Genomic DNA, 18,426 nt, shown 5'->3' with positions numbered 1-18,426 from the left:
AGGTTAAGAGTGGTCAGGGTCTTGCATTCTCAGCATTGCCAGCAAGATGTGTAAGAGCAAGAGAGGCCCATAAAAGGCTGTCTCCCAACAAGCTTTATGGATTAGGCTGAATCAGATGAAATTGCTATTTTCATAGGACAAAAATGTCTAAGTATTGGTAATTTTATATGGTTCAACATAATATTATCTCAGTGCTAATAAAGGTGTATCCATGATGTCTTTAAATTTTTAGGAAGTTTGAATATAATGCATTTTCTATTACTATTTCTTTCCTTCCACCAAACTCTGCCATTGCTTTTCCCCCCACAACTATTCCTATAAAAGATCTTGATCTTCTTGACTTACAGGTAAAGTTAGAGTTTAAAATGATAAATTCAAGTGGTATCCAAGCTTCTAGGTCTAATTTTTTTCTACATTAGTGTCAAAATGAGTTATATTTTTGTTCCCACTATGTATGACCAAGCTCCTGCTTCCTTTCCCTTTCTTATGCAGCTTACCAGTCTCCTGATATGTTACTGAAAATATATTCTTCATATCACCCCATATAATTTGAATCAGGGATAAATTTACTGTGGCAATAAAAGAAGCCCACTGCCTAAATATTAAAACTGTGATACTAAGCACAAAGAAGTTTTAAAAACCCTAAAATTAATCATTATTCATTTTCATTACTATAAGCAGTGATCAAAATTCTTCATGTGTGTTACCTTGTGTAATAGTCATAAGAATCCTGAGTTAGGTACTTTTATTTATTTGATGAAGAAGTTGAAACAAAGAGAAGATGAGTAGCATGCCCATGGTCACTTTGTTCTTCATAATTACTGATTGGTCAACTGATTTCTTGGGAGAGGAATTTTCTGGTTCTAGGATGTCAGAAATACTGTTCAGTGGCCACTGTCAGTGCTTCATCCAGATCCCTCAGGCCCATTCTCCTGCATCTCTCTCTGTCCCTGATGTCTTCAGCCTCCAACAGCTCACACATATGGGACTCTTTTCCTAATGACTGCCCTTGGCCTACTGCATATACCTTGCCTGCAGCCACAGGGAGCTAGACGTGTATGGAAGTTATACCCACCACCAGAAACCCTCACTGTCTGGATGGTAACTGATGGCTCCAGGGGTATGAGAGCCCAGTCCCCTTTCAATGAGTTGGGGAAAACTTCAAGGTGTAACTCATGTTTCAGAGATCCTGTGGGATACGGTTGAAGTTGCCCCCCAAAGCACTTTCTTTGAGGTTACACCCATGTGTGGCTTCCTCCCTTTCCCTGTCCCTGGGCCCCCACTCCCTTATCAGTTTCTCTTGGGAGCAGCTCCTGAATAAACCACTTGTACATGAATCCTCACTTCTGGGTCTATCTCTGGGGAACCCAGTAGAAGACAACCCCTTGGGAATTTTTTACAAAACATAGTACTTAGGAAATTCTGAATTTCTTAAAATGATCTTTCATAAAAGTATTATTAGTATTTACTCTTCAGAATATGTCCAGGGATTACAATACCATATGGACAGAAATATTCTTTCTTTGAAGATGTTATCATTCTAGAACATGAGGTCTTTTGTTCCAGACAAGACTTTAACTTCAGAAAAACATATACATTTCCAGTTTGGTTTTACTGAAACACAATAAAAAAAGATGAGTCTTTATGGACTTGTAAATTTTTGAACTATTTGGTGTTACGATAAAAATATGAGAAAACAATGGCCACTTGTAACAGTTTTCCACTCTTCTGTAATCAAGACTGCATAGTCTTGCCCGGCCAGTGTACTCAGCGGTTGAGCACTGACCTATGAACCAGGAGGTGATGCTTAGATTCCCAGTCAGAGCACATGCCAGGGTTTTGGGCTCTATCCCAGTGGGGGACGCGTAGGAGGCAGCCGATTGATGACTCTCTCATCACTGAGGTTTCTCTCTCTCTCTCTCCCTCTCCCTTCCTCTCTCTGAAATCAATGAAAACATATTTTAAAAAAGGACCGCAACTGCATAGTCTTTTCTTAGCTACCCTGAAAAATGAATTATATTTCTCTATAAGGAGTCACTTATTAAATAATAATAATAATAATAATAATAATAATAATAATATAAAGCTCCAAAGATCTTAACTGGAGAGTGAATTCACTGCTTTCCTACCTGTGTGTTCCTTTCCCATGGACCTTTTATGTGTGTTTTTTTCTGAGAATGTTTTCTTTTTAAAGATGCATTTGTGTAACTCAACTCTAAAATAATGATGCAAATTAAAGGTGACAAGGGTCCTTTCTCTTTACAGAGGTAATGCAAAAGCAACCACAGATACACAGAGGAGGCAAAGAACAATGTGTATTCATGGACTGGACTCAAAAAACAAAAGCCCGTTGCCTAGGTGGAGGATCCTGAGAAGGTGAGGTAGAAAGTCGAGTCGGAATTAGGTGATTGAAGGTCCTGAATGTCCGATGGGAGTTTAGACATTATCTATATAGGCGGCAGGGGGAACTGTGCTTTTGTGTAGGGAGATACATCATACATTGTGTAACGATTAGACTGGAAAGATGAATTAGAATTAGGCAGTCAGAGGGAAGAAGTCTGAGGCAGAGTTCAGAAAATATACTTCAATTGAACGTATAAATTAAGACTTGAGTTGGTGACCATGAAAATGGAAACAAAGGGGGAGAAATTGTAGATGTTTATAAAGAGTCAATGTGAGGTCTATTTGAATATAATGTTAAAAAAGGAGGGTCGATATTGTTGACCAGCTGGTTAGAAGAATTGCATTTACTAGATCATGAGAATTTCCCTTAAGTCATCTCTCTTTCACCTCTACCTAGAAAGGTATAATAGACCATGCTGAAAATGCACTTACAGATCCCTGGAGCCAGGAGGGGAGCGGTATGAGAAAATGAGGAGCCATTTAGTTTCACACAGAAAGTAGGAATTGCAAAATTGTCACGTTGAAACTTAGGGTTTGTTTTCTGACTTTAAATCAGGTCTCTAGTCACAAGGAACCTTCATTTCAATCTCATGTTTCAAAATACCGTTCAATATGGAGATTTGGTAAAGCTTTAAAGGAGTTAAAAAATATAATACCCACCTCTTTTTTCTGCACATATGCTAATTTACTCTATGCCATTTATTTTATAATTAGGTTGGCAAGTCTATCACTTTAAAGGTTGACTACTTTCTGCAATGCAGTTGCTTAAAAGATTTGTTTTGCAGCAGAATTCTTATTTCAAATAAAAATTTTCCTTCAAGTATGATATGTAAATCAGATAAAAACAGAATTACTCCTGACCTGGGGAGAAGACATGGATCATGGGTCTGGAGATGCTCCTCCAGCCCCCACCCAATTTTTCTGCACTCCTGAAGCACTTTTTGTTTTTTTTCTCCAGACCCTAACCATCCAGTGTTGTCCATGGAGCATCTTTCTCATCTGAAAGGTTTTCAAAAATTCAAATTCTTAGGCATCAGGGCTTAGGTTTAACAAAATTCCTGGGTAATTTGATGCTCTTAAAAATTTAGAAAAGTATAGTCATCCCTCATTATATGCAGTTTGGCATTCTACCATCTTAGTTACCCACAGTCCATAGCAGTCTGAAAATACTAAATGAAAAGTCCCAGAAATAAACAATTCATAAGTTTTAAAATTGCAGCCTGTTCTGAGTAGTGTGATGACATCTCACACCGTCCCATTCTGTCCTACCTGGGACCTGAATCATCTCTTTGTTCAGTGTATCCACTCCTGGAGAGCACGTTAAACAGATCTGTGGGCCACATCAACAGGTCTGCTGCTCCTCATGAGGTCAGACCCTGATGTTTTGGGACCCCTGCACCCTTTCCAAAACAGCACAGTGACCCTGACTATCTAAAGTTAGGCATGCTACTACAATAGGACATAGTGCCCAAATTACTGCTTAAAAGTTGACTTTGAGTCTCAAAACTTTTGACACATGCTAATATAGATGCTTAGAAGACTAAGGGGGATATCCTGTTCACGTGCTCTGAAATGGTGACCTAAAACATGAGCAAGTATTCTGTAAGTCATGAATACTGGTCATTTTACTTCACTGCTACAGTTACAACCTCCTTCTCTGTCCATCATGTTGTCTTATTAATATCTCCCTCTCCTATTCTCATTTGTCTGTCTACATTAATCCACACAGTCTTTGGAGGGGCAAGCTAACTTTTTAAGGTAACAATAGTGGCCCTTTGTTAAGTCTCCATGATATAACATAGTTAAGAATGATCACTCATATGTGGAATCTAATGAATAAAATAAACCGATGAACAAAATAGACCCAGAGACATGGAAATGTGGAAAGGGTCAATGGGGGGGGGGGGGACACACATCTGTAATACTTTCAACAATAAAGATAAGTTAAAATAAATAAATAAATAAATAAATAAATAACTTGGGTTTTAAAGCCAGGCTGCCTTGGTTTGAATTCCAGCCCTGCCTCCTACCTAGTTTGGGTTCTAGTTTTTCACCCTTCCTTCCCTACACCAGCTTTGCCATGGTTTCATGCTTGACTCTGGGCTTACCCACATGACCCACTTGGGCTAATTTTTACATAGGTGAAAGTATCCCTGTGCTAGTTCTTAGCCTAAGACTTAAGTAGCTTCATGAGTTTCACTTTGCGGCTTTCATCTCTACCACCACCATGGGAAGAATACAGTCTACCTAGCCCACTGTCCAAGAAGCATGGAAGACGCGTGGAACAGAATAGCCTTAGCTGAATGGGGCTTAGCCAGCCTCCCGCAAACCCTGGGATGCACGGCCTGAATGTGCTTACTCTCGTATGCCGCTGAGAGTTTGCAGTTGTTACACAGCGTTATTGCAGCAATAGCTGACTGGATCTTCATTCACTGTGTGATTTTTCTCTCAAATTACCTAAAAAGAAGGGATCCTAACTGTACCTTTTTATAGGGTTGTTGAGGAGGGTGAATGAGACAATCCATAGGAAGTGCTAAACAAACTGTCTGATATCCAAGAACCAATCAGCACTTATCTGTTAATATTACTACCATGTGTCAGCTTTACATTCATATTTTCATTTCTGTGTGCTTCAATTTTCCCGTCTGCTAGGTGGAAAGAAATGAGGTTTAAATTGGTGAAATTCCAAAATAATAGTAAAATCGCTATATAAATATGAGACTCTATCATTTCCATCATTTTCAGAGAAAGATACAAGAGTGAGTTCCCAGGGACCTGCTAAAGTGTCCCAGGCAAAAGAAAAGTTGGTAGGTGAAAACTTCTTTGGAAGTTCCAATCAGAAACTGCATGCATGACCACACAGCCTCTGCCAACAGATTAGGAAGGGAAGACAAAGGCTTCCGTCCAGGAACTGACGATAAAGATGAAAATAAGGGGTCAAAGACTCAAGCTTTGGGCTGGAAGCTCGAATCCCTGGAACCAGTCCTGTATGTCTGTGTTTTACTATGTTAATGTAGTTCATACGATTCATCTCACTTGTGTGCCATGAGATTTGCACCTTGTTTCACACACTAGAATCCCCAGGGGGTGGGGAGGTGGTACCACCCTGATCTTGTCAGAAGAGGTGATGTCTGATTTTCATGCCATGTGGAAGGCTGTGTTTCCAAAGCACTCTCATTAGGGTTGCTCTCCAGGGGTAAAGACAAAGAACAAGTCCGAACGGGTGCCATGGCAGAACCCTTGATTCAGCTTTGTTTTCCTGGAGCCAGGCTAAAGCGAGGTGTTATCAGAGCTTTTCAGATGTGTGCCTCTGCGCATCCAGGATTTTTAAAGGATGAACATTTAAACCTGCTTTCAATATGAGGCCAGGGAATGGAAGAGAAGAAGAAATACCCTTGGCCATTCCTTGCAGGTACTAACCCAAGGGTTGACTCATTTGCAAATATTCCTGAGGCCCCCACTTCACCCCCAAACAAACCAGGAGATCCAAAACTTTAAATTCAGGCTCGCAAAGAAGTCTAGCTGCAAAAGTCCTTTCTAATCGAGTGCTGATAATATCTCTTTGACTTTGGCGATGGTTATGGTGAAACCCCCAGGGACAGTATTAAATCACACCCACAGTATGTATGCACTTTTCTGGGAAAAGAATACAACAATCTTTAGATTTTTCAAAATGTCTTCCAAAAGATAAGAACTACTGACTTAGAGGGACACTAGTTGAATTTAAGCAATTCAGTTAATGAACCGAAATCAATGAAGTCAGTTAATGAGAATGTTTTCTTATGTGTCTTTATGCAGATAATCATTACTTGGTATTTCAAAGGAGAGATGTTGCTAGGGAAATCCATTACCCCATTCTGGTTCATGACGATGACGTGGGTATCTTCCCGAACGTATTTTGTGCTCGCCAAACTTGACTATGAACCTGCTCTAATCAGTAAAGCTGTGTGATGGAAAACCCACCATGCCTCTCAGATGCAGTCAGGTGCTGTGAGTTTAGATGGAAAGTCATAGGTGCTTTTCTGTGTAATCGGTGCTTTCCAAAAATATCTCCTTAGTTATCCCAACTCGCCTGTAAAGTGGAATCTCAATAAACAATTGCTAAGGAGCAAAGGGGCTGAAGAACTCAGGGCTGTCTCCTCTCTGAGGCTCAGCCTGAGTACGTGACTTCTGCCCCAAGGTCTCAGTACTGTCCTTAATGGTGTAAATAAGGTTGCCTCTTCTCCCGAAGATCCCAAGGGCAAGACTGCACAGGTGCCAGGCTCTCATTTACAGGAAGCAGCGTCTGTTACCAGCCTCGGGAGCAGAAGGCCGGAGTCTCGGCACCAGTGGCCTCCCCAGCCTAGTTACTGGTTTTTAATTAAGATAACAATTGCAACACCCTTTCGTTTCCTTCGGGAATTGGCACATTCCAATTGGAAGGGGCCGAGGAGGATGGCTCTGTGCACCCAGATATTTGGTGCTAGAGTCAGGCCGTGACCAAGGCTTTGTTTTCCAGTTGGTGGCATTGGAGGAGGCATGACTGCAGGCCTCGTGTGCAGAGGGTTTTCCAGGAGGTGGCAGTGCACTCTAAGGCTGGATCCGGGCTGTGCCTGCCGTCCGCATCCACCAAAGAATATTGTAATTGAGACATAACATTATAATGCATTCCAGGCCACACAGCCACTCGAGTGTCACCTCAAAATGCTTCTTCCCAATCTCAAAGTCACTGCAAACAGGGCAGAGAGATGGAGTGAGATGGAGGGTGGGAGGGAAATGGGAGGGGGTCCTTCAAGAGGCCAGACAGGCACACTTGGCGCTGCTGTCGGTGGAGTTTCAATACCTCCAGGCCGGGAACTACCCTGATACATATTTACAACTGTTCCTGGGTTCACCTTTGAAGACCAATAAAAGGAAATTGAAGGACATGTATTGTCTGCATTTTAATTTCCAGGTTTACAAGAAATATTTCATTATTTCAATTCGGGGGGATATAAAGCATCTTTTCTTTTTAAATATAAGTTCTCCTTGTTCAGGGTGAAGAGCATAGTCAATCAGTCTCTCCCCCGAGAGGTAGGGCTGTTCCCAAGGTTGGCCCTAGGTTCCAGGAAGCCAAGGGAATGGCGATGTGGGGTGATGGGGAGCTGGGGGAGAAAGGAGAATGCTGATTATTGGCACAATCACACACACACACACACACACACACACACGAGGTAAGAAGTGTATTCAGGCTGACTGCATTATTAATGAGACAGACAGATTCTGGAATTCCCAAGACCTGACAATGACATCTCAGGACAGACCTAGGGACAGAGGAATGAGAGAGAAGGTAGACAAATGTCTTTCCCCTGAAAGAAGCTATTGACTGAGGTGCTGGTTTACACAGGCACATTTATAGGAATGCTCAAGCCCGGTCAGACGAGGGCCAGGAGCACTGTAAAGACATCCCAGTGATGTCACATAATTCACTGGATGTGTTCATAGCTTGGGAGATGAATCTCCATTTCCAGGGTCCTTATTTATACTTTTTAGTTTACAGCTCCTTGGCCTTTGCCAGAGACTTCCACATGGGTGAGGGTCACGAGGTCAGCCAGGTGGGTTGCTTGGGATGTCTGTGCAAAGGAAAAAGATATTAAAGAAAAAGAGGCCAGTCTTTAAATGTCCTTGAACTCCTCCAGAGCCCAAAAGTGGTTTTCCTTTTGTCTTCGTGGAAAACTGGTTGTTTTTGTCTTCCTTAACCCTGGAACCCTGTTCTACATTCTCTGCAGATCCCTTCTTCTGTGAAACTCTTTATTCCACCCTCTTACTTAATTCTAAGAGTAACCCTCACTTAGGGCCTGTAAAGAGTGGACAATGAAAAAACAGAAGTCATGTTTCTACGCTCTGCATATAGCACTTGATATGTGCCTGCCTTTGCCACAGCCAAGTGACGCTCTAAAATTAGAAAAAAATAGGCAAGCAAAAACTCACAGATAAAATTTAGTTTCGAGGGTTGGGGTGATGTTCTTCCAAGAGGCCAGCCCTTCCTAGGGGAAACCAGGCTGCTTGTTGGGCAAGTAGGAAGACATGCCCATTTTGCAGAGAAAGAAAAATTCAGAGTGAACTAGACTGTGCAGCTGGGTGGTGACAGTTCAAGGCGCAGGATCAGTAACCAAGCGAGGGAGGCAGGGCGAGTGGCCTGCGGACTACGACATCGGGGTGGGGACTCGGGGAACAGCAGGAGTGAAATGAGGACTCTCTTGGGCAGCGCAGGACAGAATGTTCGGACGACAGCGAAAGAGTGCTTCCCAAGAGAAGCACAGTGGGGACCACAGAGGCCCTGAGGATGACGGGGAAAACTTATCAGCAGCTACAGTGAGGCAGGGAAGGTCTATAAACAGAACAAGTTCATACTGGGAAGGGCACAGAGGAAGTTCATGCTGCCTCTCTGCAGCCTACATGGCAACACTGTCCCGGGCAGAACACGCAAGTAGAGTCCTGAGCCATGGACCAGCCCTGATGAGACACCAGTTACCAGTCCTGGTGAGAGGAATGCACAGTCCAGGCCAAGCTCACTCTTGTTTCATTCTTCTGCGCTGGTCACTTCTGTTTACCTCTGTAATGTTTATGAATCCTCAGAAGTAAATTATTTTCCAAAAATGGCTTGATGTTTGAGTCTCGATGAAAGGAATTGAGCATTTGTCCGATGCTCCCATATCTGAACCCATGTAGTTCCTGCTGACCATCTGGCAGGAATATTCTATCATTAGCCATGTCGAAACTTGTGAATATCAACCAGGAGGACTGAGGAGGTGCTGCCAGGATTGTACAAGTTCTTCACCAAAAATGGTGTCGCCATGGTACAAAATGATGCAAACCTAAAAAGCACCTTATTCGGATTTGGCCAGTGCATGGGACTGTTCTCTCTCTTCCATCCCAGACAGGAGTATAGAGTGAGGTTCGCAAGGGAAACCAGATCACACGGCCCCAGAATGTGCAAGCCTGCTGCTTTTGACTATTTGGAAGTCAGAAAGAGATCAATTTCACAGGCCAGTGCGGGAAGGTTGGTGGGAAAGATACCGAGACAGCTTTTACACAAGCACATTACTGACCTAGGTTTTTTGTGTGGTTCCTGTTGGTGGTAATGTTTGCATTGAGTCAGCTGTCAGATCCGCAATAAGCATTTTCTTCTGTTGTTGTTTTTTAAGCTTAAATCCACAGGATGAGGGACAACGTCCAAAATCATCAGGTCCAAACTCAAATATTTTAGCAGTGGAACTCTATAAAAATGCCCACAACTCTGTAAAACACAAACCCTAACCCTATGTAGTTAGACCTGCAATGGCTGCCTCTGTGCTGAACAAGTACAGACTCTTTTAGTATTTTTTCCCTAGGGATGCAGTAGAACAACGGTTAACATAGCGTTTACATTGTTTCAGGCATTATAGGTAATCCAAGATTGTTTAACACATACAGAGTGCGTATGTGGGTGATATGTAAATACTACACCATTTTATATGAGGAACCTCAGCATCCTGGGGTTCTGGTGTCTAAGGAGGATCCTGGAACAAATCAACCTGCAGATACCAAGAGATGACTGTATTCAATGATGGTAGCTAGCATTACAACTGATAACCTTTAGTCTCTTCTTGGACACTTGAAGGGACTGTGAAGGCCCTTGGGAAGAAAGCCTATTCCCTCACACAGCACCTCCCTAATCATTAGCAAGCTCCTTCTTATCCCCCACAAAATTGTCTCTTTCTACTCAACACTTCATGTGCTTCCTTTATACCCATGAATGGCAGAAACAAGACTTATTTCTTCTTCTATATGACAACTTATGGAATATCTGAAGCCAACTATCCTGGTACTTCCAGAGGTTTTCTCTCCTCTGGTCAAAATACTTTTGGTTCCATTTCTCATAAGATTGTATTTCCAGGTGACCCATCTCATCTGGGGAATGATTTTAAAATCTGTCTGTGGTGTCTAGTAAATAGTAGGTGCTAAATAAATACAAATTCCTCTACTTCCTAAGTTTGGCCTCAAGGTATAGAGCCGAGAACTGAGCGCACCTCTGATAAGCACAGAGCATAGCAGGATCTACCTTCTCCCACACCTCTGGCCCCTACTCTGGTGTAAATACTGTACATTCTGTTAAATGCAGCCTAAGATGGTGAAACCTTTGTTAGAGGCCGAGTCATGCTACAACCAGCTCATGGTCAACTAGAATTCCTAGATTCTGTTTTTTATTAACCATTGTCAAGTCATGTTTCTCCCATCTTGTTACAAAGAATTTAATTGTTACCCTAATTATTCTTTATTTATCCCCTTACCTATAATTTTATTATTTGGGGAACTATTTAAATCTACCAAACTCTCAATATCCCTGTTTTGTCATCTAAATATTAGCCATTCCTCCCAGTTTGAAGTGTCCCCTGAATTCAATCAGTACACTACTTCCATCATGAATAACTGTTGTGACCAGTACAGAGCTGGAAGTCACCTTCAAGGTGGTAGAGTTCATGAAATGACACTCTCTGGGCATGTTATTCTCACTAGCATAGTGGGCACCCATAATGTTCTTTGACCGATGGCCGTTCTTGGAGAACTGTCTCTCCTCTCGCGTGCGGCCACGGGACAGGCTCCCAGGACGTGTTTGTGTGATGCTACATCCCAAGCCTTTGTTTCCTGGATACCACTGGCTGCTCAGGCCTTACATGGTACAAGCGGGCCAATCAAGTTCCTTCTCTTAGAACAAAACATTGGGACAGTGGGGTCCCGTTTAAACTTCTGGGTGCAAGAAAGAAAGATTCAGAGCTCTGTGTTTTCCTCGCATGTGGCCTGGGGAGTGGAGAAGAAACCAATGAAACAGGTGCAGGGATGAGAGAGGGAAGCAGAGGACAAACCGCTGCCGACGCTGCGACTGGTCTGCTGGGGCTCGCCTGCAGCCCTTGGGTGCTCTTGACACCCCAATTCTTCATAATGCATCCTCCCTTTCACAGTTAAGTCATTTGGGGCGGGGGGGGGGGGTCTGTTACTTGGAAACAGCAAAGTCCTCATTATTTCAAGCACCTTCTAATTTGTGTAACTCGTTAGTTCCCCAAACCCACCTTGAAGCAAGGCTCCTAACTCCCATTTATTTGTTAGTTTGTGCTTTGTTGTTTCCTGCTCTGTACCCAGTGGCCTCTAGAACCAGAGCCTGAGACACAGATTTGGGTGGGGACATTTATGGAGGGGCTGCTCTTCAGAGGAAGCCGTAAGGGAGGGAGGGAGTCGGGATGGGGACAGATCTGAGCAAGGAGGCAGGTCTCAGCTAATGTCTAATCTTGGGGCCAGAGGCATAGGGGGCTCAGGAGACAAACTGCACCGCAGCTTTGTCTGAGCTGTAGGAAAGGGGGTGGGACTTTTGTAGTTCATCAGTCAGTGTTTGGCTGGGGGGCAGGGAGGGACACAAGAGTTAACTTCCTGGCGAGGCAGCTCCCATCAGCCAAGGCTAAATTTCCTGGATAGTGGGATAACCAGCAGCTGGGGAAGGCCCCTGAGGCTTAAAGGGATATGGGTGGGGCACAAACTGCATGTAGGACCCCCTTCTTAGATTCTAATTATTAAATCCATCTTCTTTGTTCTAGCATGTTCTTCCATGTGTAATTGCTATCACACCCCACAGGACACAAAGCCCCCACCTGATGAATACCAGTTGTCCTTCACTGCCTTTTATGGTTATATTTACTCTTTCATTATTCTGCAAAATATCTTGAAATTGGCATCATGAGGAGAAACTGTCAGGTGAAAGGGGCCCATTTAGGGCAGGGAGTGGTGAGTGGTACTTGTCTTGGCTCTGAATATTGTAGTAGGTACCTGGGATTTGACTGCCTGTATCCATTTCCTCCTCTGCCATGATGGTAACATCCCAGATTTCTTTTGCTGGGGGAGCCCCAATCCCAGTGGAAGTGACCCCACTCTGTTCCAAGGGGGAGCTCTGATAAATTTCAGCCAATCTGCAAAGCCCATCCACCCCTTCCCAGGCACGAGGCTTGCCTTAGAGGTCAGTAACTGCCCAAATTGGACCAATAAAATTAAAGGAGACTTTTCCATGGGGCTCCAGGGGGAAATGCTTTCTTGCTTTAGTTAGAGACTAGGAAATACGCTTTCTCTTTTTCTGACTGGCATGGAGAAAGGACATGATGTTCGGAGCTGTGAAGCCATCTCTGGAACCTGAGCCTGGAACCAGCCTGAAGAAAATATCTGACACTAAAGGTAGAATAAAAGGCTTTTACATCAACGGAACCCCTGAGAATATCTTGAGCCTGATTAAACCACACAGGAAGCCATATACCCCTGGGTCCATCAATATGTGCACGAACAAGCCAGTTTTCAAATATGTAAGCCAGTTTTCAAATGGGTTTTTGTTTTCTGAAACATAAACTATCCTAAGTGATAGACTGCAAGGAGTGGGAGGAGGAGTGGATTATAGTCAGGGAACGTCACCACCCACTTGTTTTTGGCAAACTTCCTTGTGTAAACCCTCGAGTCCCATCATTCGTTCAGACTTAAAAGCAAGAAGAGAGGTTAAGCATCCCTGATAACCCTTCATACAGAATCCTAACCTGGAAGCCGAGTGCCTAGGCATTCACTGCAAGCATCCAATTTTAGGATTTGGTTTCTGGTATACTAAGTCATTGACATAATAGAGGCTTCATTTGGGAGACCTCCAATTGCTAGCAGAGTTTTACAGAAACATTTCCTGAAATGAGGAAAAAATGACCTCTCCCATGGGGTCTGATCTAAAGTTTATTACTAAAACATGTGATTGAAAGTGTGTGTTAATGTCCTGCTGAAACTACTTTGGAAATAGTAAGTGCTCAAGATAGCTTAGGGGTTGCATGTATCATTTTGCACGTGGCCCACACTCTCCTAGAACCTGGTCCAGGTGTGGGCTGGCGCAAGAGTCTACTCTGGGCTACTCAGGGGACCCCAGGAGTCCTGATTTAGCTCATTTCTCTTCATCTCATTCCCTTTCCCAAATCTTTCTAGAGTTCTCTAACATGAGGGCTACTGTCTTTTGCCAGGAGGTTATATTACCCCTGGGTGATTTTTTAAAATAATAATCTCAGTTATTATCATGGTTAGATATCTCTTTGTTTCTTTTCTTCCTCTGCGGTGCCTAATGCTATCTTTGACCAGATGGAGACTGCAATTAAAATAAATATAATGTAATATAAAAATAAAACAGAACATATTGCTTTTGCCGGGCAATCTGGGCCCAGGATTTTCTGCAGTAGAAATTACTGGCTAAATAAACCCATCTCCTCATTGACACAAAGCTGAGAAGACAAGGATTGGTTACAACAACAACAATAGAAAGAAAGAAAGAAAGAAAGAAAGAAAGAAAGAAAGAAAGAAAGAAAGAAAGAAAGAAAGAAAGAAAGAAAGAAAGAAAGGGAAAGAAAGAAAGAGAGAAAGATGTGATTCTTTCCTAAATTGAGGCAAGAGAAGTTTTCACCAAATGGAAAATTATTGAAGGAGAAAGTTTATCTTTTTTCTTTTTCTTTTTACATAAACACCATCAGCAAACTCAATAGCATGCATTCCAGGTGCTGCAGGGGATGAAAAGATGAAAAATGTGAGTTATCTCCCTAAAGGAGCTTCCAGGGTAGTTGGGGAAAACACAGTTACACGGAAGGGAAACCAGGACTACAGGGCGGGCGGGCTTGAACCAGGAGATTGCTGTAGCTGTGTTCTGGCAGAGCCCTGCCCCTGGATTGCTACGTGAGCTCACCCTTCCCGAAGTGACGCTTCTACTACAGAGCGGCTGCTTAAAGACCTTGACCACTTAATCACCACAGACACTGCCTCACTAGAGAGATTTTTAGTACAAGTAACAAAACAGATTCACATGTGAAAATAAGAATTTGTTGGAAGGACCCATGTGTGTCACATAAAAGCCCAACAACCCATAGGCTCCAGGAAAAAGGAAATAGGGGCTAAACAATTCATAGGAACTTGAGGGGGCTATCGCCAGTTTTTCTGTGACTGTGGGGTCACTTGTCTCTACTTCTCTCCAAGTGCCTACTTTATATTTTTTGTCTCTTCATAACAAACAGTTTCTTTTGCACAATATGAAATATCCTGGGCCCAGCCCTAGAACCACATCAGCTCTTGGCATTAAGCCTTCCAACTAATCCTAGGTTTGCACCAACCTAGGTCCAAACTCCCAGGAGAAAACCTCATTGGCCCAGATTGGGTCCACTGTCCATCTCTGATCCAATCAGCTATGACCAGTAAAAGAAGTGTCAGTCAGTATCTGCATACAAAGCTACAAAAGTCCATCCTTTGGGGTGAGTGGGCAGTTCCTAGAAAGGTGGTGAAGTGGAGGCTGGGCAGACACACCAAAAGATCTAGTACAAAACCTGGTTCCAATCCGTTTTATTAATTCTTGGCGGTTTACTAAATACTTTCACTTATGATTATTTCTATGATCACAAGCCCATAAAAGACATCCTTATTTTTAACTGCAGTTTATTATTTATCATTGACATACAACTCAACCTCTTGGAACTCTGTTTCCTACTTTTGAAACCTGAGAGCATGGCTGACATAAACATGTATCAAAGGCTATGGCCTCAGCAGAAGGGCTGATGTTACAGTCTTTGTTCTTTTCAACTATGGTCTCTTTAAAACCCATATCAAAGTTAATAAAAGCGAAGTTTTAGCTGAAGGATTTAATAGGGAGGCTTGGGAAAGGTTAAGAAGCCATATTCTGCCTCACTACATGCCAATAAGAATATCTGAAAAGTCACAAAAAGAGGGGAGCAAATGACTGTGCCGTGGAAAAGTCTGATGAGAGGCCATACTGCAGTCTGGTTAAGTATTTCTGCTGATACCTTGCTTATACCTAGTCAGTTACAGGTCCTTTGTTCTAGTTATGCAAATATTTTGAGTGTTGCCAGAGGATATTGAAGAGAGCAAACTCTAACATTTCTTGAACATTTAGGACATAAAAACTACATTATACAATGTAAGGATAACCATGTAATTCTTACATTAGTCCCATGAGGAAGCTATTATTGTTATTTTGCAGATGAGACAATGAAAGCTTAGAGAAGTTGAGTGACTGGCCACAATCCTTCAGCTAGTCAGCTTATATTTGTTTATGGGTATAATATCCCCCCTGGTCACATCTCAAAATTTGTCTCACTACTCTGATCTCTCTCTTAAGTTTAAGTATGTTTTATCTGATGGTTGCACATACAACAGAAGGAATGACAGAAAATGCAGAGGTCTAGGTCCCACCTCTGAACTTCGTGGGTATGCAGCTAGGAAGATCAATTTACTTCTGCAAGCCTACTCTCTTCATTTAGACAATGAGACACTCATGACACATGAGAGAGACTCAAGGATGCAAGCACCATGTCAAAGTACTGAAACAGGAGAGGTGTTTTATCAGTGTGTCCTGCTTGGGAACCTCATGATTTTAATTTCTCTGCACTAATCATCAGAGAGGTAACCAATAAAATAAAACAATATCCTCCATTTCCCTTTACTTCCAGGCTCTTGGGAGACAGCTTTCTTTGTAAGTTGTGGTGGTAATAGAAGGGGAAAAGTTAGCCCTATTTTTAATAACTTGGTATTTTGGTTCTTGATTGAATCATCACTGTTTCCCCACTGCCAGCTACTTCTCTGATGCCTTGCTCTCTCTGTGCTCCTGCAGCCAGAAGGTGGAGTGGAGTCACCTTCTGAGTATATACCCTAAGTTCTGCCCAACTGAGGCACCGTGATACTGTGCAAAGAGCCATGAGGCCTGGGTTCTGGACTCCACTCTGCCATCACTGACTTAGTTGCTGGGGAGTCAGACCCCATTTCCAGACGACTTCAGTTGACCCATTTGTGAAATAAGAGGGCTGGAGAAAATTATCTACCTGGGCCCTTTCCAGCTTTAATGTTTCATGACCCTAAGAGAAGAGAGAGGACACTCCTCAAGGTTTATCTGGTCTTCTCAGACAAGTCTTTCCAGGGTATTTTGGCCCTGAGAACACTAAAGGGTTTTTTTCCCAAGCCCCTGTCCTGCCTGCTTTCTAGGTCTAAGAGAGCTGTGAGGTAAATGCACAGGAAGAGCTGCAAAGTGAGTGCAGAGCACAGAGGTGATATTCACTTCCTAGGTGATGTGCACATTTCGTTGTGACATTTTGTGGTTCAGTAGCATGTTTTGCTGACTTCTGCTCTAAAGAGGCATGCACTTTAACTGGTTCCCTTTCATAGTAAATACTTGAGTGAGCAAGGCCACTATGCAGCATAACTCTAGGTATGAAAGACCCTCTGGATTGTGCAACTTGGGCACTTGCTAGAGTGGTGGAGGGTGACTCTGTAGCATGACTCTGACACCCTTGCTCATAACCATTATACTCAGGGAGTCAAAGGGCACAACCTGGATAGTACTTGGTTCAAGTATTTTATTTTCAATTCAGAGATTTCAAATTCCAACTTCACTACTTACTTACCATTTGATCTCAGGCAAGGTATTTAACCTCTCTGTGCCTCACTTTCTCACCTGTAAAATGAGAACATTCACTCCCACCTCACAGGATTGTTGTCGAAGATAAAATTTTATCTTTCATATAAAATGCTTAGCAGTGTGCCTCATACAGAGTAAATATCTAAAACATGTTAGTTAACATTATTATCCCTCAACACACACACACACACACACTCAAGAAAAAGCAACATTTTGATTATAAAGCACAAAGACCATTTCCCTATTGCATAACCAAAACAATTATGGTTTTTCATTTCTTTGAATTTTCAAGCAAAACTGTGAGTATACAATTCAGAGCAGGCCCAAATTGAATTTCCAGGAAAGTAATATCTGAGAAGCTTTTAAGCAAGAGAGAGGTTTGCTGACTGAAAGGCATAAACATATGTTAACCTTGGAATCAGAATGGGAGTAGACAGCATGGCTGGCCCCTTACAACTCACTGATGAACTTCTACCTGCATGAAGACCAGGGTACGCTGGGCTAAATTTAACTCCATGCCATATCTCTGTTCCCTCTTTCTTTCTTTTAGCGAGATATTTACACCTCCAGAAGAAGCTTGGGAAAACGAGCGTATTCTTGGACTAAAGCTGTCATGAGGAATGTGGCATCACGTGAAATACCATGGGCATGCTACTTAGGTATAAGATTATGTGCCCACATACCTAGAACACATATGTATCTAGCTACAGGGAGCAGACAGACAACATAACTGAGTGAAATGGACTGGCTTGGGACTGTGGAAGACCAGAAAACATATGCCCTCTCTGAACACGGAAACCATTACTCTGCTCCAGGCTACTGTTGCCGTGCTTTTTGAGTGCTACCAGATCTTCCCATTTAAAAAAGGCAATAGAAACTTTAGATTTCAATGCCAAATTTTTCAGATTTTTAATTGCTGAAAACTCATGAAAAAATCTAAAACACCATAGGAGTCCAAGTCTTAGCTACTTAAGAACACCTAGCCATAACCAGGGCTCGGAATTTGCAGATGATTGGTGTGTGTGTGTGTGTGTGTGTGTGTGTGTGTAGCACATTTGTAGTTAGTCATAAAATCTTTACTAAGAACACAAACAACTTTCAAACTTCTGCTCCCAACCATAAAGGAGTAACTGGTACCAGATTTGCTTTCCCATCATAAACAAGAGGCAATGTGGATTATAATCCCTGATAAAAAGAGAAATATACAAGGTGAATATCCATGGCTTTCTGCTGGGGGGGGAGGGGGCTCTTTTTTTTCCATAATGTAGAAAATTACAGCTCAAGATGCTAATTTGAAAAGGCAAGATCAGAATTTCAGACAGCGAAGTAGTTGGAATTTTCAGGGCACCAGAAAAGGGGGAGCTCTAAAAGGAGATGTTCCAAAAGTCTGTGAGGTGATTCACCCTGTGTCCTTGACTGAAGGCTGTGCTGAGACTTGGCAGGATAGGACTCAACGAAGTCTAGTAGAGAGCAGCTGCTGTAGGGCTGAGAACTGAATGGAGAAGTAGGAAGTTGTGTGGTGCAAAAAAATATTGTAGCTCTGGTGCATCCAG

The sequence above is a fragment of the Miniopterus schreibersii genome (genome assembly GCF_964146895.1).
Source record: "Miniopterus schreibersii genome assembly, chromosome: 7".
Lineage (NCBI taxonomy): Eukaryota > Metazoa > Chordata > Mammalia > Chiroptera > Miniopteridae > Miniopterus > Miniopterus schreibersii.
This window is presented reverse-complemented; position numbering follows the sequence as displayed.